General features: G+C 47.9%; 1 protein-coding gene across 1 annotated transcript in view; it reads left to right on the top strand.

Moving 5' to 3' along the window:
* The first annotated feature begins 19,432 nt into the window (after positions 1-19,432).
* YWHAZ (tyrosine 3-monooxygenase/tryptophan 5-monooxygenase activation protein zeta) overlaps positions 19,433-20,553 on the top strand; it is a 33,243-nt gene continuing 32,122 nt past the window's right edge. Inside the window, exon 1 of the mRNA XM_056522507.1 lies at positions 19,433-19,591. The gene's annotated coding sequence lies outside the window, so the exon portion shown is untranslated. The remainder of the gene's footprint in view (positions 19,592-20,553) is intronic.

Here is a 20,553-nt window from a genome sequence, read left to right as displayed (position 1 = left end):
AGAGAGTAAAGGCAGGGAGAGTGTGAGAAGAACATCATCAGCAAACAAGCAGATTTTAAACTCCCTATCATGCAAGGAAATGCCAGTAATGTCCGGGTTCCCAATAATCATGGCAGCCAGAGGTTCTGTGCAAAGAGCAAAAATGAGAGGAGACAGAGGGCAGCCCTGCCGGGTACCATTGGACAAGGGGAAAGTCGGAGAAGGAGCATGAGGAAGCTTGAGAGAGGCAGTGGGAGAGGAGTAGAGACCCTGCAGTGCAGTCAGAAAACCCGTAATACCAAATTTCTGAAGGGTGGCAAAAAGGAAGGGCCACCCCAGTCTATCGAACGCCTTCTCGGCATCAAGGTTAAGGAGTAACACCTGCTCAGACCTCCGATTGACCAAGTCCACAAGATCTATTACCCTCCTGGTGTTGTCGCCTCCCTGATGGCAGGGGATAAACCCAACCCAAAGGCACAGAGTCTAACCGCCAACACCTTAGAAAATAGTTTTAGGTCCGAGTTAAGAAAGGCAATAGGCCGGTAACTAGAGCAATCATGTGGATCCTTGCCAGGTTTAGGTATTAAGGTAATTAAGCAGTGCAAAAAAGACTGCGGGATCACCTGCCACCCATGAAAGAGTTGAAAAGGGGAACAAGCTTAGGTACAAAGACAGAGGAAAAAGTCTTATAGTATAAATACGTTAAACCATCCGGGCCAGGGGAACAACCAGCAGGCAGAGATTTGAGGACCTCCGAGAGTTCTTCCTCTGTTATGGGAGCATTGAGAACATCAGCCCCCGACAGAGTGGGCAAGCCGCATCTGGAGAGATAAGAGTCAAGAACTGCTGCTCGCTCCACCGGATCGGACAGAAGCTGAGAAGGGAGTGAGTAGAGATTAGTATAATAGTCAACGAAGAGGCGGGAGATATCGGCAGGGTGGTAACGTAGAACACCAGAATAGTCTTTTAAAGCAGAAGGAGACTGAGCAACCGCGTGGTCACACAGACGTCTGGCCAACATAGTATGGGCCTTATTGCCCTTTTCATAAAAGCACTGTTTAGCAAACAACAATTGCCGCTCAACTCTGTGCAAGGCCAGATCGCCCAACTGTGCCCGAGCGGCCACCAGGCGCCGTAACAAGGAAAGAGAAGGGGTAGAGAGCAAGAGAGCCTCAAGGCGAGATATTTCAGCACAGAGTTCCCAGGAGTGAGTCAGAGTGTCACGCTTAATCCGAGCACCCAACGCAATACAATGCCCATGTACCACGGACTTGTGTGCCTCCCAGACAATGGCTTGAGAGGAGACCGAACCGTCATTAGTGGCAAAGTACTCGGTCAGACACTTCTGTATCGACTACCGAGAAGGCAACAATTTAAGGAGAGAGTAATTCAGCCGCCAGTGGCAGGACTGAAGAGAAGAGGGGGAGGAAGAAAAAGAGAGGAGAATGGGGCAGTGGTCAGACCAGGAGATTGGTTCAAGAGAGGAGGTAGAGAGCATGCGGACCATAGGGAGGTGACCAAAGAAGTAGTCTATACGTGTATGTAGCTTATGAGGGTGAGAATAAAAGCTAAAGGAGCGCTCCCAGTTTCTACGCAGTGCATATTTCAGGAAAAATTACACCTTATCATTATTCTGTAGGTCCATACGGTTAAAATGATACCCTACTTATATAGGTTTGATTTTGTCGCACTTCTGGAAAAAATCATAACTACATGCAGGAAAATTTATACGTTTAAAAATGTCATCTTCTGACCCCTATAACTTTTTTATTTTTCCAAGTACAGGGCGGTATGAGGACTAATTTTTTGCGCCGTGATCTGAAGTTTTTATCAGTATGATTTTTGTTTTGATCGGACTTTTTGATCACTTTTTATTAATTTTTTAATGGTATAGACCAAAATACGCTTTTTTGGACTTTGGAATTTTTTTGCGCGTACACCATTGACCGTGCGGTTTAATTATTGATATATTTTTATAGTTCGGACATTTACGCATGCGGCGATACCACATGTGTTTATTATTATTTTTTTTTTTACACTGTTTTATTTTTTTTATGGGAAAAGGGGGGTGATTCAAACTTTTATTAGGGAAGGGGTTAAATGACCTTTATTAACACTTTTTTTTACTTTTTTTGCAGTGTTACAGGTCCCATAGGGACCTGTAACACTGCACACACTGATCTTTTAGACAGATCACAGGCGTGTATTAACACGCCTGTGATCAGTGTTATCGGCGCTTGACTGCTCCTGCCTGGATCTCAGGCACGGAGCAGTCATTCGCCAATCGGACACCGAGGAGGCAGGTAAGGGCCCTCCCGGTGTCCGGTCAGCTGTTCGGGATGCCGCGATTTCACAGCGGCAGTCCCGAACAGCCCCACTGAGCAGCCGGGTCACTTTCACTTTCGCTTTAGAAGCGGCGGTCAGCTTTGACCGCCGCTTCTAAAGGGTTAATACCGCACATCGCCACGATTGGCGATGTGTGGTATTAGCCGCGGGTCCCGGCCGTTGATGAGCGCCGGGACCGACGCGATATGATGCGGGATCGCGGCGCGATCCTGCTTCATATCGCTGGAGCCGGCGCAGGACGTAAATATACGTCCTGCGTCGTTAAGGGGTTAAAGTCCCCCCTCCCAACAACCAGGCAGACGAGGGGTATTTGTGAAGTTTAGCCAGCACTCTACGCAAGAAAGGGATTTGAGACATGTTGGGGGCATAGATATTACAGAGTAAGAGTGGGACCCCACCCTGTACCCCCTCCAAAATTACATAACGCCCCAGAGGATCAAGGAAGGTGGTAGAAACTTGTAAGGGGCAGGACCTGGAAATTAAGATAGCCACCCTAGCCATTTTCCTATCAGAGACAGCAGAGTATGCTTGTGGGAAAAGATGGGTAAGAAATTGAAAGGATCCAGAATGGTCAAAGTGCGTCTCCTGAAGGAAGACTATATCAGCATGCAGGGCAACCAGCTCCCTTTGCAACAGACGCCTCTTAGAATGAGAGTTCAAACCTTTAACATACAAGGAAACACACTTGACCATGGTGGACGGTAAAGAAAAGAAAAGAGCTTATGGAAAAACATACTCACAGGATGGTCCAAAGGGATCTCGGTGAAGCAGTAAGTCAGCAGCCGTGGAGCCCTGGTTTCTTAGAGAAGAGGCAAGGAGAAGCAACCTAGAAGTAGAGAAGAAGAAGAAGAAGAGAGAGAGAACAAAGGGGAACAAGAGGGCAGACAAACAGACAACAAGCATACAAGACAACGAAAAACAAGGAGAAAATAACGCCAAACAAATGGGAAAACCATTGACCTAGGAGCCAATGCGGACACCAAGGACCAAGGACCAAAGCATGAGCAGTCCATTGCTACTGCCTCGAGAGGGGAGATGGAAGTACACCAACAAAAAACAACCACCAAAAAGTAAGCTATCCAACTCCGAGGCCACAGCAAAAGATCACAGGTGATGGGAGAAGAACTAAACCATCGGTGACCAAAAAATGCAACATTAAAATAGCAAGAAAAATATGCAAAAACAAAATGAGAACAGCAAGGGGAGGTAGTCCCACATCAGGTAGAAGACATCCAAACGTAGAGTGTCTGGGAGACGGTGGAGAGTCTCAGTCACCACCTCAAGGGGGGGGCCCGAGGGGGCACCCCCAGGACTGGAGAAGATGATTTCCTCTGGGAACCAGACCGGCGGGTCCTGACAGGCTGCCACACGGGTGGAAGAGGAGGAGGTGGAGAGGACAGGTTCCAATCTACCAGCTGCGGCACAGGCAGCTCCAGGGTGGAGCAGAAGGGCAGGAGATCAGAGTAGGAATGAAGAACAGCATTGCTTCCTTCTCTTCGGGCATGTAGGGCAAACGGAAAGTTCCAACGGTAGGGCACATTGTGGGAACGGAGGACTCCCAGGAGGGGTTGAAGCATCCATCGCTTCCTGAGAGTCAGCCAAGTCCTGAAAAATTTGGATAGGGGCTCCATCAAAATCAAAGTTCCGCAGAGATCTGGCTTTAGCCACAATAGCTTCCTTGACTTGAAAATTGTGGACACAGCAGATGACATCCCGCGGAGTCCCCACATTAGATTTGGGGTGACGTGCCGGTGAGCCCTATCCAGCTTAATTTTATGAGAGGCAGGTTCCCCAAGGATAATGTTGAAAATGGCTTCCAAAGTGAAGAGATCCTCATCACGGGTAGCCTCTAGCAACCCTCGCACCCTGATGTTGTTGCGCCTCCCCCTGTTGTCAAGGTGCTCTACATGAGCATGGAGATCACTGAGAAAGTCAGTTTGCGAGGCAATGGTGGATTGGAGCTGAGCAATATACTCAGAGAGCAATTGACTCAGATCAGGCATAGCTGAGGGAGGAAGGGAGATGCGAGAGCAAGGAACATCAGAATCCAAAAGGGCGTCCCAAGATGGTGAGGCCGCAGCCGGAGAAGCCGGCGGAGCAGGCGGAGCAGACCCAGGATGGGAATGAGGCATCCCCTGAGGAGGCAGGTGGGGGACCCCAAAGGACATCATGGTGCTCTGTCTCAGCCTCTGTGGTGAAGGAGAACCAGGGGATGTGTAGCGGTCAGCCAGGGTAGTCGACTGGGCAGGGTGAGGGGACCCAATAGAGGGAGAGGCAGGTCCGTCCCAAAGAGGATGACTGGCAGAATAGAGCCCAGATCCCCAGTCCATGGAGCCAGGGGAGGGGGGGGCTGAGCAGGAGGGTGCAGCTGACAGCAGCAGGGAGCTCGCAGGAGGGGGAGGCAAACCCCTCACCAGTGAGGCCCAAGATGGCGGCCCTAGGCCCTGAGGAGAGGGGGAGAGGGAGGCAACAGGAGGAAGGGACAGCAGAGCAGGGCTGCCAGGGTCCACAGAGGGTGTCAAGGGGCCGAGGAAGTCACTCACCGCAGGGTCCTGTGCTGAAGAGGCAGGAAGAGGACACGCCACCAGGAGAGGAGCAAGAGGTGTAGGCCCCAGGGGCTGCGCAGCAGCCTGCAGCAGAGATGGCCGGTCCGGGTCCCCAGGAACAGCAGAGGGGGCAGAAGCAGACAGCAGCTGAGGTGAGGGGTCCTCAACATCTCCCGAAGCAGTAGGGAGGAGACAGAAGGGGCGCCCTGATGTAACGACACCCGGCCGCTGGAGTGTGAGCGCAGGCCCTGCGCAGGCCCAGCAATGGCCGAGGAAGGAGCCTGAGCCGGAGGCAGCTGCACGTATTGCAGGATGCCTCCAGGCGCTGCGGGGATCAGCCGGGTAGGTGCAGGGGAAGCTCTGGCCTGCCGAGAGGTCCTCCCCATGGAGGAGCAGGGTCACCGAGGGATTAGGCAGCTAATGTTGTGGCCAGCGGTGCAGGAGCGCCTTCAGTGTGCAGCCATTCCTGTCCATGTCAAGCCACGCCCCAAAATTTAACATTTTTACAAGGGGTAACAGGAGAAAATGCCCCCCCAAAATTTGTAACCCCATTTTATCCAAGTATGGAAACACCCCATATGTGGACATCAAGTGCTCTGCTGGCGAACTACAATGCTCAGAAGAGAAGGAGTCACATTTGGCTTTTGGAAAGCAAATTTTGCTGAAATGGTTTTTGGGGGGCATGTCGCATTTAGAAATCCCCTATGGTGCAAGAACAGCAAAAAAAACAAACACATAGCATACTATTTCAGAAACTACACCCCTCAAGGAATGTAACAAGGGGTCCAGTGAGCATTAACACCCTACAGGTGTTTGACAACTTTTCATTAAAGTCAGATGAGTAAATGAAAAAAAAAATGTCACTAAAATACCGGTTTCCCCCAAATTTTCCATTTCTACAAGGGATAATAGGAGAACATGCCCCCCCCCAAAAAGTTGTAACCCCATTACTTCTGAGTATGGAAATACCCCATGTGTGGATGTCAAGTGCTCTGCTGGTGCACTACAATGTTCAGAAGAGAAGGAGTCACATTTGGCTTTTTGAAAGCACATTTTGCTGAAATGGATTTTGGGGGACATGTTGCATTTAGGAAGCCACTATGGTGCCAGAACAGCAAAAGAAAACAACACATGGCATACCATTTTGGAAACTACACACCTCAAGGAACGTAACACCCCACAGGTGTTTGACGACTTTTCGTTAAAGTCGGATGTGTAGATGGAATTTTTTTTTTTCACTAAAATGCTGGTTTTTCCCCAAATATAAAATTTTTACCAGGGGTAATAGGAGAAAATGCCCCCCAAAATGTTTAACCCCATTTCTTTTGAGTATGGAAATACACCATATGTGGATGTAAAATGCAGGCGAACTACAATGCTCAGAAGAGAAGGAGCGCCATTAAGCTTTTGGAGAGAGAATCTGTTTGGAATGGAAGTCGGGGGCCATGTGCGTTTACAGAGCCCTCATGGTGCCACAACAGTGGACCCCCCCCCCCCACATGTGACACCATTTTGGAAGCTACACCCCTCACAGAATTTAATAATGGGTGCAGTGAGCATTTACACCCCACTGGCATTTTACAGATCTTTTGAACAGTAGGCTGTGCCTGTGCAAATGAAAAATTTAATTTTTCATTTTCACGGACCACTGTTCCAAAAATCTGTCAGACACCTGTGGGGTGTAAATGGTCACTGCACCCCTTATTATATTATATGAGGGGTGTAGTTTCCAAAATGAGGTCACATGTGGGGGGTTCCATTGTTCTGGCACTATGGGGGCTTTGTAAACACACATGGCCTTCAATTCCGGGCAAATTTTCTCTCCCCAATGGCTCTCCTTCTCTTCTGAGCATTGTAATTTGCCCGCAGAGCACTTTACATCCACATATGGGGTATGTTCTTACTCAGAAGAAATGGGGTTACACATTTTGGGGGGCTTTTTTTTCCTATTTTCCCTTGTGAAAAATGTAAAGGTAACACCAGCATTTTAATGAAAATGTTTTTTCTTTTTTCATTTTCCCATCCAACTTTAACTAAATTCGTCAAACACCTGTGGGGTGTTAAGGCTCACTATACCCCTTGTTACGTTCCGTGAGGGGTGTAGTTTACAAAATGGGGTCACATGTGGGTATTTTTGTTTTTGCGTTTATGTCAGAACCGCTGTAAAATCAGCCACCCCTGTGCAAATCACCAATTTAGGCCTCAAATTTACATAGTGCACTCTCACTCCTGAGCCCTGTTGTGCGCCTGCAGGGCATTTTATGCCCACACATGGGGTATTTTCGTACTCAGGAAAAATTGCGTTACAAATTTTGTTTTTTTGTTTTTCCTTTTTACTCTTCTGAAAATGAAAAGTATTGGGCAACACCAGCATGTTAGTGTAAAAAATATTTTTTTTTACAATAACATGCAAGTATAGACCCCAACTTTTCATAAGGGGTAAAAGGAGAAAAAGCCCCCCAAAATGTGTTAGGCAATTTCTCCTGAGTTTGGAAATACCCCATATGTGGCACTAAATTGTTGCATTGAAATACGACAGAGCTCCGAAGTGAGAGAGCGCCATGCGCATTCAAGGCCTAAATTAGGGATTTGCATAGGGACGGACCCGGATGCAAGAATTACACTTGCTTCTGATACCAAAATTACCCTACGGCAGTGTTTCCCAAACAGCGTGCCTCCAGCTTTTACAAAACTCCTAGCATGCCTGGACAGTCAATGGCTGTCCGGCAATACTGGGAGTTGTTGTTTTGCAACAGCTGGAGTCTCCATTTTGGAAACACTGCCATACCAGTCGTTTTTCATTTTTATTGGGGGGGGGGGGGGCGACGTTACTGTATTTGGGTATATGTATATGTAGTGTTTTACCCTTTATTTTGTGTAGGTGTAGTGTAGTGTTTTTAGGGTACATTCACACAGGCGGGGTTTACAGCGAGTTTCCCATTGGGAGTTTGAGCGGCAGCGGAAAATTTGCTGCATCTCAAATTTGCAGTGAGAAACTCACTGTAAACCCCCGCCCGTCTGAATGTACCCTGTATATTCACATAGGGGGGCAAGCCTCCAGCTGTTGCAAAACTACAACTCACCGCATGCCCCTAGGCTGTTGTGCATGCTAGGGGTTGTAGTTATGCAACAGCTGGAGGCACACTGTTTGCAAAGCACTGAGAGTTTGTTACTTAACTTGGTGTTTCGCAACCAGTGTGCCTCCAGCTTTTGCAAAACTACAACTCCCAGCATGTATGGTCTATCAGTGCATGCTGGGAGTTGTAGTTTGCAACAGCTCGAGGGACACTACTGCAACTCCCAGCATGCCCTTTGGCTGTCCGTGCATGCTGGGGGTTGCGAAACACTGATTTAGGTAACAAACTCAGTGTTTTGCAACCAGTGTGCCTTCAGCTGTTGCAAAAAGCTACAACTCTCAGCATGCTCAGACAGCCAAAGGGCCTGCTGGGACTTGTAGTTATGCAACAGCTGGAGGCACACTACTAAAACTCCCAGCATGCCCTTTGGTTGCCTGTGCATGCTGGGGGTTGTAGTTATGCAACAACTGGAGGCACACTGGTTGCAAATCACTGGGAGTTTATTATTTAACTCAGTGTTTCACAACCAGTGAGCCTCCAGCTGTTGCAAAACTACAAATCCCAGCATGTACGGTCTATCAGTGCATGTTGGGACTTGTAGTTATGCAACAGCTGGAGGCACACTACTGCAACTCCCAGCATGCCCTTTGGCTGTCCGTGCATGCTGGGGGTTGTAGTTACGCAACAGCTGGAGGCAAAAAAAAAGTGCCTCCAGCTGTTGCATAACAACTCCCAGCATGCCCTTTTGTGCATGCTGGGAGTTGTTGCTAAGCAACAGCAGGAGGCCAGCCTTACCTCCTGCTGTTGCGCACTGAAGATCCGCCTGCCGTTGCCGCTGCCAACTCCGCTCCTGGGGCCCCGATCCCAGGGCCGAAAATATGCCCTAAGCAGTCCCATATACAGAAAGATAAGAGAGTTATAGGAGTCAGAAGATCTCAATTTCAAGCATACTCATTTTCTTAAAGTAACCAAAACAAAACCTATATAAATTGGGTATTGTTGTACCGTAATTGTCAATTTTACCGAAAAATGCACTGCATGAAAACAAAACCCACCAAATGTTGCAAAATAGCAGAGTTTTTTTTCAACTTTGTCCCACAAAGTTTTTTTGGTTTCACCATCGATTTTGTAGTAAATTGAAAGATGTCATTACATTAGTTGGCGCAAAAAAACAAACTCTCATATGGCCCTGTAGGTGGAAAATGTAAAGTGTTTATGGCTATTAGAAGGCAAGCAGGAAAAAACTGAAGTGCTGCATCCTTAAAGAGTACCTGTCATCAAATCATATTTTCTAAACTAACTCAGATTATATTCCCTAACTACTCTTAACATGCCTCGTGCCCTTAAAAAATGTCAGAGCTTTAAAAAGCTGTGTACTATATCCTTCCCCTTGCTCACAGTCTGTGAGCTCCCGGCAGGAGAAAGTGGGCGTTCCCCAGCAGGTATGACATCACTGAAGCCTGCGAGAGCTGTGCCTCGCCATGCTCCGCATGCACTTCCTGAGTTTAGTGTCCTGCCAGGCCAGTCAGAGACCAAACTAACTGTTTGACTTGGGACAAGGAACAGAACAGAGCCCCCTAGTGGCTGTTTTTTCAATCACATTAAAAACATATAAAAGGTTGAGAATTTTAACAGCAAGTAAATACCAAAGTGTCTTATAATTACATAAAGAACAATATATTAAAAGTTTAGTTTGGTGACAGGTACTCTTTAATACAAGACAAAACAAATCCTAGTGAAATATATTTTTGTTAATAAAGATAGATTTAGAAATTGTCACAAAAGACTACTTATAATGGGGGTTTCTCTATGGATACCAGCACCTGCAGCAAAAAAAAAAAAAGTGTTCTTGCTCTTTTGTGACAATTTCTAAATCTATCTTTATTAACTGTCCGGGCATGCTGGGAGTTGTAGTTTTGCAACAGCTGGAGGCACACTGGTTGGGAAACACTGGTCTATATCACATGCAACAGCCAGATGCTTGACACCCACCTACTGTCATAAGACATCTGCCCATCCTCAGGACCCTTGTGGCTCCAGGGCAGCTGTAGGGACCTGATCAGTACAGATAATTTAAATGACATGTTGTAAATCACCTCTAAGACCAAGTGAATTGTCAGAAGTGAGGTTCCCTGTGGCTTAGTTCAAATGGATCAATAATAGGAACAATAATAGATCTTAGATCATTGGGATCATCAACAATCGCCAAGTGGGGTCCCATGTCCCCTGATCACTATAATGGAGCAGAGGGCACATATGTCACTCGTGATTACAAAGTATAGGACATTCGAAACAGGGGAATGAGCTTGTTCTAGTGACATCTTTAGAATTGATACATGATTGGTGGGGGCCAAAGAAGAATTTCTAGGACAGTGTTACCCCATCTGTGGCACTCTGCCGGATAGGGGATATGTTTTCGATTTCTGGGGGTCCGAGCGCAGCGGGGGGGGGGGGGGGGGGGCACATTATTACACCATCAGTGGGAACCAAATAAAACATTTTAGGACAGTGTTCCTTAAAGGGGTACTCCGGGCCTGAGGTTAAGGGATAAGATGTGTGATCACTGGGGTCCCGCCGCTGGGGACCCCCGCAATCTCTCATGCAGCACCCACCTGTGTGAGCTGCACGCAGTGCTGGAGGCTCCGAGTCTGAAGCCTCACTACCACAGAGCGGGAGTATCGTGACATCACGACTCGACCCCATGTGATGTCACGCCCCACCCCCTCAATGCAAGTCTATGGGAGTAACGTGATGGCCGTCACGCCCCCTCCCATAGACTTGCATTGAGGGGGCGTGACTGTGACGTCACCAGCCTCCGTTACGCATTCATCCAGCACGGAGCGAAGTTCGCTCTGTGCACAGGATGCCTGGGGTGCCGCAACAGAGATTGCATGGGTCCCACCGTTGGGGACCCCCACAATCTTGTCTGCGGCACCCCAGACATCCTGTGCACAGAGCGAACTTCGCTCCGTGCTGGATGAATGCGTAACGGAGGCTGGTGACGTCACAGTCACTCCCCCTCAATGCATTCCTTTGGTTGGATAGGGGATAAGATGTCTTAGGGCTGGAGTACTCCTTTAACATGTGGCTGTCCAGCTATTGCAAAACTGCTAGAACAAGATGGGCTGTTAGCGTATGATAGGCATTGTAGTTTTGGCTGTTTGGGTATAATGGGCATTGTAGCTTCAGCTGTTAGGGTATGATGGGCATTGTAACTTAGGGTGTTGAGGTATAATGGGCATCGTAGCTTCAGCTGGACTTTGTAGTTTTGGCTGTCAGGGTATGATGGGCATTGTAGCTTTGGTTGTCAGTATATGATGGGCATTGTAGCTTTGGTTGTCAGTATATGATGGGCATTGTATCTTTGGTTGTCAGTATATGATGGGCATTGTATCTATGGTTGTCAGTATATGATGGGCATTGTATCTTTGGTTGTCAGTATATGATGGGCATTGTATGTTTGGTTGTCAGTATATGATGGGCATTGTATGTTTGGTTGTCAGTATATAATGGGCATTGTATCTTTGGTTGTCAGTATATGATGGGCATTGTATCTTTGGTTGTCAGTATATGATGGGCATTGTATCTTTGGTTGTCAGTATATGATGGGCATTGTATCTTTGGTTGTCAGTATATGATGGGCATTGTATGTTTGGTTGTCAGTATATAAAGGGCATTGTATCTTTGGTTGTCAGTATATGATGGGCATTGTATCTTTGGTTGTCAGTATATGATGGGCATTGTATGTTTGGTTGTCAGTATATAATGGGCATTGTATCTTTGGTTGTCAGTATATGATGGGCATTGTATCTTTGGTTGTCAGTATATGATGGGCATTGTATCTTTGGTTGTCAGTATATGATGGGCATTGTATCTTTGGTTGTCAGTATATGATGGGCATTGTATCTTTGGTTGTCAGTATATGATGGGCATTGTATCTTTGGTTGTCAGTATATGATGGGCATTGTATCTTTGGTTGTCAGTATATGATGGGCATTGTACGTTTGGTTGTCAGTATATGATGGACATTGTACCTTTGGTTGTCAGTATATGATGGGCATTGTATGTTTGGTTGCCAGTATATGATGGGTATTGTATGTTTGGTTGTCAGTATATGATGGGCATTGTATCTTTGGTTGTCAGTATATGATGGGCATTGTATCTTTGGTTGTCAGTATATGATGGGCATTTTATGTTTGGTTGTCAGTATATGATGGGCATTGTATGTTTGGTTGTCAGTATATGATGGGCATTGTATCTTTGGTTGTCAGTATATGATGGGCATTGTATCTTTGGTTGTCAGTATATGATGGGCATTGTATGTTTGGTTGTCAGTATATGATGGGCATTGTAGCTTTGGTTGTCAGTATATGATGGGCATTGTATCTTTGGTTGTCAGTATATGATGGGCATTGTATCTGGTTGTCAGTATATGATGGGCATTGTATGTTTGGTTGTCAGTATATGATGGGTATTGTATGTTTGGTTGTCAGTATATGATGGGCATTGTATCTTTGGTTGTCAGTATATGATGGGCATTGTATCTTTGGTTGTCAGTATATGATGGGTATTGTATGTTTGGTTGTCAGTATATGATGGGCATTGTATCTTTGGTTGTCAGTATATGATGGGCATTGTATCTTTGGTTGTCAGTATATGATGGGCATTGTATCTTTGGTTGTCAGTATATGATGGGCATTGTAGCTTTGGTAGTCAGTATAAGATGGGCATTGTATCTTTGGTTGTCAGTATATGATGGGCATTGTATCTTTGGTTGTCAGTATATGATGGGCATTGTATCTTTGGTTGTCAGTATATGATGGGCATTGTAGCTTTGGTAGTCAGTATAAGATGGGCATTGTATCTTTGGTTGTCAGTATATGATGGGCATTGTATCTTTGGTTGTCAGTATATGATGGGCATTGTATCTTTGGTTGTCAGTATATGATGGGCATTGTATCTTTGGTTGTCAGTATATGATGGGCATTGTATCTTTGGTTGTCAGTATATGATGGGCATTGTATGTTTGGTTGTCAGTATATGATGGGCATTGTATGTTTGGTTGTCAGTATATGATGGGCATTGTATGTTTGGTTGTCAGTATATGATGGGCATTGTATGTTTGGTTGTCAGTATATGATGGGCATTGTATGTTTGGTTGTCAGTATATGATGGGCATTGTATGTTTGGTTGTCAGTAAATGATGGGCATTGTATCTTTGGTTGTCAGTATATGATGGGCATTGTATCTTTGGTTGTCAGTATATGATGGGCATTGTATCTTTGGTTGTCAGTATATAATGGGCATTGTATCTTTGGTTGTCAGTATATGATGGGCATTGTATCTTTGGTTGTCAGTATATGATGGGCATTGTATGTTTGGTTGTCAGTATATAATGGGCATTGTATCTTTGGTTGTCAGTATATGATGGGCATTGTATCTTTGGTTGTCAGTATATGATGGGCATTGTAGCTTTGGTAGTCAGTATATGATGGGCATTGTATCTTTGGTTGTCAGTATATGATGGGCATTGTATCTTTGGTTGTCAGTATATGATGGGCATTGTATCTTTGGTTGTCAGTATATGATGGGCATTGTATCTTTGGTTGTCAGTATATGATGGGCATTGTATCTTTGGTTGTCAGTATATGATGGGCATTGTATGTTTGGTTGTCAGTATATGATGGGCATTGTATGTTTGGTTGTCAGTATATGATGGGCATTGTATGTTTGGTTGTCAGTATATGATGGGCATTGTATGTTTGGTTGTCAGTATATGATGGGCATTGTATGTTTGGTTGTCAGTATATGATGGGCATTGTATGTTTGGTTGTCAGTATATGATGGGCATTGTATCTTTGGTTGTCAGTATATGATGGGCATTGTATCTTTGGTTGTCAGTATATGATGGGCATTGTATCTTTGGTTGTCAGTATATGATGGGCATTGTATCTTTGGTTGTCAGTATATAATGGGCATTGTATCTTTGGTTGTCAGTATATGATGGGCATTGTATCTTTGGTTGTCAGTATATGATGGGCATTGTATGTTTGGTTGTCAGTATATAATGGGCATTGTATCTTTGGTTGTCAGTATATGATGGGCATTGTATCTTTGGTTGTCAGTATATGATGGGCATTGTATCTTTGGTTGTCAGTATATGATGGGCATTGTATCTTTGGTTGTCAGTATATGATGGGCATTGTATCTTTGGTTGTCAGTATATTGTCACGATTCGGCTTCCAGGTAGTGGATCCTCTGTGCCAGAGAGGGATTGGCGTGGACCGTGCTAGTGGACCGGTTCTAAGCCACTACTGGTTTTCACCAGAGCCCGCCGCAAAGCGGGATGGTCTTGCTGCGGCGGTAGTGACCAGGTCGTATCCACTAGCAACGGCTCACCTCTCTGGCTGCTGAAGATAGGCGCGGTACAAGGGAGTAGGCAGAAGCAAGGTCAGACGTAGCAGAAGGTCGGGGGCAGGCGGCAAGGTTCGTAGTCAGGATGGGTAGCAGAAGTTCAGGTACACAGGCTTTGGACACACTAAACGCTTTCACTGGCACAAGGCAACAAGATCCGGCAAGGGAGTGCATGGGAGGAGGTCAGATAAAGGCAGGGAGCAGATGGGAGCCAATTAAGCTAATTGGGCCAGGCACCAATCATTGGTGCGCTGGCCCTTTAAGTCGCAGAGAGCTGGCGCGCGCGCGCCCTAGAGAGCGGAGCCGCGCGCGCCAGCAGATGACAGCAGGGGACCGGGACGGGTAAGTGACCTGGGATGCGATTCGCGAGCGGGCGCGTCCCGCTGTGCGAACCGCATCCCCGACGGCCATGACAGTGCAGCGCTCCCGGTCAGCGGGACTGACCGGGGCGCTGCGGGGAGAGAGACGCCGTGAGCGCTCCGGGGAGGAGCGGGGACCCGGAGCGCTAGGCGTAACAGTACCCCCCCCCTTAGGTCTCCCCTTTTCTTTGACCGGCAACTGCCTCCCCTGGGATGAGGACACCGGGAAAAAATGGAGGGTTTCCTCAACGGCAGGCAGTACAGCAGGAGTGGGAATGGGGAGGGAGGGCAGAGGGCGAAGCCTGGCACGGGGCAGTGTGACACCAGGACGGGGGCCATGAGGAGGCACAGAGGTTTGCCTGACGGGACTGGGAGGGGGGGAGAGGCACTTCCTATGGCAGGCAGAGTCCCAGTTCTTTATCTCCCCGGTGGTCCAATCAAGGGTGGGGGAATGAAGCCGGAGCCATGGCAGACCGAGGAGGACCTCAGAGGTACAACTGGGGAGGATGAAGAACTCAATCCTTTCGTGGTGGGGTCCGATAGACATCAGGAGGGGTTCTGTGCGGTAACGCACGGTGCAGTCCAATCTGGCTCCGTTGACCGCGGAAATGTAGAGCGGTTTGGCGAGACGGGTCACCGGGATGCTGAATTTATTAACAAAGGACTCCAACATAAAATTCCCGGAGGCACCAGAGTCCAAGCAGGCCACGGCTGAGATGGAGGAGTTGGCTGTAGGGGAAATCCGCACGGGCACCGTGAGACGTGGAGAAGAAGACTTAGAAGCAAAAGATGCCACACCCACGTGAGCTGGGTGCGTGCGTGCGTTTCCCAGGCGTGGAGGACGGATAGGGCAATCCACCAAGAAATGCTCAGTACTGGCACAGTACAGACAGAGATTTTCTTCTCTACGGCGATTCCTCTCTTCCTGGGTCAGGCGAGACCGATCCACTTGCATGGCCTCCTCGGCGGGAGGCCCAGGCGAAGACTGCAAAGGATGCTGTGGGAGAGGTGCCCAGAGATCTAAGTCTTTTTCCTGGCGGAGCTCTTGGTGTCGCTCAGAAAAACGCATGTCAATGCGGGTAGCCAAATGGATGAGTTCTTGGAGGTTGGCAGGAATCTCTCGTGCGGCCAGCACATCCTTGATGCGACTGGATAGGCCTTTTTTAAAGGTCGCGCAGAGAGCCTCATTATTCCAGGATAGTTCAGAAGCAAAAGTACGGAATTGTATGGCGTACTCGCCAACGGAAGAATTACCCTGGACCAGGTTCAGCAAGGCAGTCTCAGCAGAAGAGGCTCGGGCAGGTTCCTCAAAGACACTTCGGACTTCAGCAAAGAAGGACTGGACTGTGGCTGTGGCAGGATCATTGCGGTCCCAGAGCGGTGTGGCCCAAGACAAGGCCTTTCCTGAAAGAAGACTTACTACGAACGCCACCTTAGACCGTTCTGTAGGAAACAAGTCTGACAACATCTCCATATGCAGGGAACACTGAGACAAAAATCCACGGCAGAGTCTGGAGTCCCCATCAAATTTGTCCGGCAGGGACAAGCGGAGGTTAGGAGCGGCCACTCGCTGCGGAGGAGGTGCAGGAGCTGGCGGAGGAGATGGTTGCTGCTGTAGCAGAGGCAGAATTTGCTGTAACATGGCGGTCAACTGCGACAGCTGCTGTCCTTGTTGGGCAATCTGCTGCGATTGCTGAGCGACCACCGTGGGAAGATCAGCGAGACTTGGCAGCGGCACCTCAGCGGGATCCATGGCCGGATCTACTGTCACGATTCGGCTTGCAGGTAGTGGATCCTCTGTGCCAGAGAGGGATTGGCGTGGACCGTGCTAGTGGACCGGTTCTAAGCCACTACTGGTTTTCACCAGAGCCCGCCGCAAAGCGGGATGGTCTTGCTGCGGCGGTAGTGACCAGGTCGTATCCACTAGCAACGGCTCACCTCTCTGGCTGCTGAAGATAGGCGCGGTACAAGGGAGTAGGCAGAAGCAAGGTCAGACGTAGCAGAAGGTCGGGGGCAGGCGGCAAGGTTCGTAGTCAGGATGGGTAGCAGAAGTTCAGGTACACAGGCTTTGGACACACTAAACGCTTTCACTGGCACAAGGCAACAAGATCCGGCAAGGGAGTGCATGGGAGGAGGTCAGATAAAGGCAGGGAGCAGATGGGAGCCAATTAAGCTAATTGGGCCAGGCACCAATCATTGGTGCGCTGGCCCTTTAAGTCGCAGAGAGCTGGCGCGCGCGCGCCCTAGAGAGCGGAGCCGCGCGCGCCAGCAGATGACAGCAGGGGACCGGGACGGGTAAGTGACCTGGGATGCGATTCGCGAGCGGGCGCGTCCCGCTGTGCGAACCGCATCCCCGACGGCCATGACAGTGCAGCGCTCCCGGTCAGCGGGACTGACCGGGGCGCTGCGGGGAGAGAGACGCCGTGAGCGCTCCGGGGAGGAGCGGGGACCCGGAGCGCTAGGCGTAACATATATGATGGGCATTGTATCTTTGGTTGTCAGTATATGATGGGCATTGTATCTTTGGTTGTCAGTATATGATGGGCATTGTATCTTTGGTTGTCAGTATATGATAGGCATTGTATGTTTGGTTGTCAGTATATGATGGGCATTGTATGTTTGGTTGTCAGTATATGATGGGCATTGTATGTTTGGTTGTCAGTATATGATGGGCATAGTATCTTTGGTTGTCAGTATATGATGGGCATTGTATGTTTGGTTGTCAGTATATGATGGGCATTGTATCTTTGGCTGTCAGTATATGATGGGCATTGTATCTTTGGTTGTCAGTATATGATGGGCATTGTATGTTTGGTTGTCAGTATATGATGGGCATTTTATGTTTGGTTGTCAGTATATGATGGGCATTGTATGTTTGGTTGTCAGTATATGATGGGCATTGTATCTTTGGTTGTCAGTATATGATGGGCATTGTATCTTTGGTTGTCAGTATATGATGGGCATTGTATGTTTGGTTGTCAGTATATGATGGGCATTGTAGCTTTGGTTGTCAGTATATGATGGGCATTGTATCTTTGGTTGTCAGTATATGATGGGCATTGTATCTGGTTGTCAGTATATGATGGGCATTGTATGTTTGGTTGTCAGTATATGATGGGCATTGTATGTTTGGTTGTCAGTATATGATGGGCATTGTATCTTTGGTTGTCAGTATATGATGGGCATTGTATCTGGTTGTCAGTATATAATGGGCATTGTATCTTTGGTTGTCAGTATATGATGGGCATTGTATGTTTGGTTGTCAGTATATGATGGGCATTGTATCTTTGGTTGTCAGTATATGATGGGCATTGTATCTTTGGTTGTCAGTATATGATGGGCATTCTATCTTTGGTTGTCAGTATATGATGGGTATTGTATGTTTGGTTGTCAGTATATGATGGGCATTGTATGTTTGGTTGTCAGTATATGATGGGCATTGTATCTTTGGTTGTCAGTATATGATGGGTATTGTATGTTTGGTTGTCAGTATATGATGGGCATTGTATCTTTGGTTGTCAGTATATGATGGGCATTGTATCTTTGGTTGTCAGTATATGATGGGCATTGTATCTTTGGTTGTCAGTATATGATGGGCATTGTAGCTTTGGTAGTCAGTATAAGATGGGCAATTGTATCTTTGGTTGTCAGTATATGATGGGCATTGTATCTTTGGTTGTCAGTATATGATGGGCATTGTATCTTTGGTTGTCAGTATATGATGGGCATTGTATCTTTGGTTGTCAGTATATGATGGGCATTGTATCTTTGGTTGTCAGTATATGATGGGCATTGTATGTTTGGTTGTCAGTATATGATGGACATTGTATGTTTGGTTGTCAGTATATGATGGGCATTGTATGTTTGGTTGTCAGTATATGATGGGCATTGTATGTTTGGTTGTCAGTATATGATGGGCATTGTATCTTTGGCTGTTAGGGTATGATGGTTATTGTAGCTTAGGAGTATGATGGGCATTGTAGCTTCTGCTGTCAGGGTAATGCGGCATACACAGCATGGTTTATTTATACAGTTTGGGAATATTAAAACTGTATGGTATAAAACAAATACGGTGCTATAATATAAACTGTATACGGTCGCTGTATACACAAACTGTGGTGTGAATGCACCAAGATGGGTGTTGTAGCCTTGGCTTTCAGCGTATAATGGGAATTGTAGTTTTGCTGGAGAACCACATGCTGGGGAGCGCGGACTAGGCATGAAAAACATCAGTTGCCTATAGCAACCGTAGCCTAGCTGTCACTTCATTGGTTGCTACAGGCAACAAAGACCGTTCTGATAAGTGTTGTAGGTGTTTGTACAATGGAAACTTTATTTTTTACCATACACTGACAAACCATTCTCCATCACAGTCGAATCCCCTTATAATTTATACAGGTGTAACATTCCATCTTAGATATTGCTTCATATGGTGATGGAGCCCTCCCCCTCCCCCTCATGATTTTATTCTAAGGGTCCAGATATGTTATCTCCTCCACTGTATGTCGGCACCAGGACCACAGCATGGCCCCCGGCCCTCCCCGCCGGCCTGTGAGGCAGTGACTGTGCAGCCAGGGCCCCGGGCGGGCACGAGCACCCCACCCTCCGCCGCCGCGCGCCCCCGAGGCCTACAGGGAGGGAGGGGAGGGAGCGGGCGGTGATTATGCCACCCAGTCAGCCGTTGCCATAGCAGCGCTTGACGTCACTCCCCCGGCCCCTGCTCAGCGATTGGAGGAAACCCCGTGGATCGGTTAGAGCTTTGAGCGCTCGGAAGAGACCGGACTCTCCCAGCGGCAGTCGCCTGAGAGACGCGTATACACCCAGCCCGGGGACCCGACATCCGCCTCCGTGCATCCCCTCTCTCACACAGGTACCGGCGGGGGGGCCTTCACCGGCGGGGAAAGTGTGGAGGGCTCGAGCCTGACAGGGTGGAGGGGGGAAGAGCTGGAGAGGAGGTGGGGGGAGGCCCGGGTAATGGCGGAGAGGAAGCATTGTTCATAGAACTGGGAGGAGGCTGGGGCCGCGCAGGGCTCTGTGTCCTCCAGCGCTTCCCATTGTGCATCCCTTAGGGCTGGGGCAGGCGGGAGCGTTCTGGTATGCTGGGACTTGTAGTCCCCCGGGTTTTGCCTTTGTCCCCAGATTCTGTTGCCTTGGTCTATAGCAGAGAGGACCCTCCCCTCCCCTTATATGGAGGCTGATCTCATCCATAGACTTTGCCATCTATTCAGGGCTGATGATGGTTTCTCCTGTCCTCTTAAATATATCTTTGCCTTCTCATAGATATTAGGGGGAGATTTTGCAAAAAAAAAAAAAATGTAATTAATAAATAAAAAAAATAACACCGCAGTTGTTGATGAACAGGGACTTGAACCCTGGACCTTGAGATTGGGAGTCTGATGCTCTACTGCAGTGTTTCCCAAGCAGAGTGCCTCCAGCTGTTGCAAAACTACAACTCCAAGCATGCCCGGACAGCCGAAGGCTGTCCGGGCATGCTGGGAGTTGTAGTTTTGCAACAGCTGGAGGCACTCTGCTTGGGAAACACTGCTCTACTGACTGACCCATCCATGTGCCCCACATCTGCAGGGGGTGATGGTTATAGCGGTGTGGGTACCTCCATTCATTGCCATCACATGTGATCTATAGCTGTATACCCTGGATATGCCGGGGCTGTTGCATGCACCACCTCCCCCCCCCCCTGTGTTGCATTGATGCAGTTTTTTGTTGCAGACATTGCAGCACAGGTGAGGCCGCCCCCTCCTCCTCCTCCCTCCTTCTCGCCTGTCCCCAGGGAGGAAGGGAGGTGTCTCTGGTGCGATCATCCTCTCTGTGCTG

The sequence above is a fragment of the Hyla sarda genome, chromosome 5 (genome assembly GCF_029499605.1).
Source record: "Hyla sarda isolate aHylSar1 chromosome 5, aHylSar1.hap1, whole genome shotgun sequence".
In the NCBI taxonomy this organism is placed as follows: Eukaryota; Metazoa; Chordata; class Amphibia; order Anura; family Hylidae; genus Hyla; species Hyla sarda.
The sequence above is the reverse complement of the archived record's forward strand: the minus strand, read 5'-3'. Positions and strand labels throughout refer to the sequence as shown.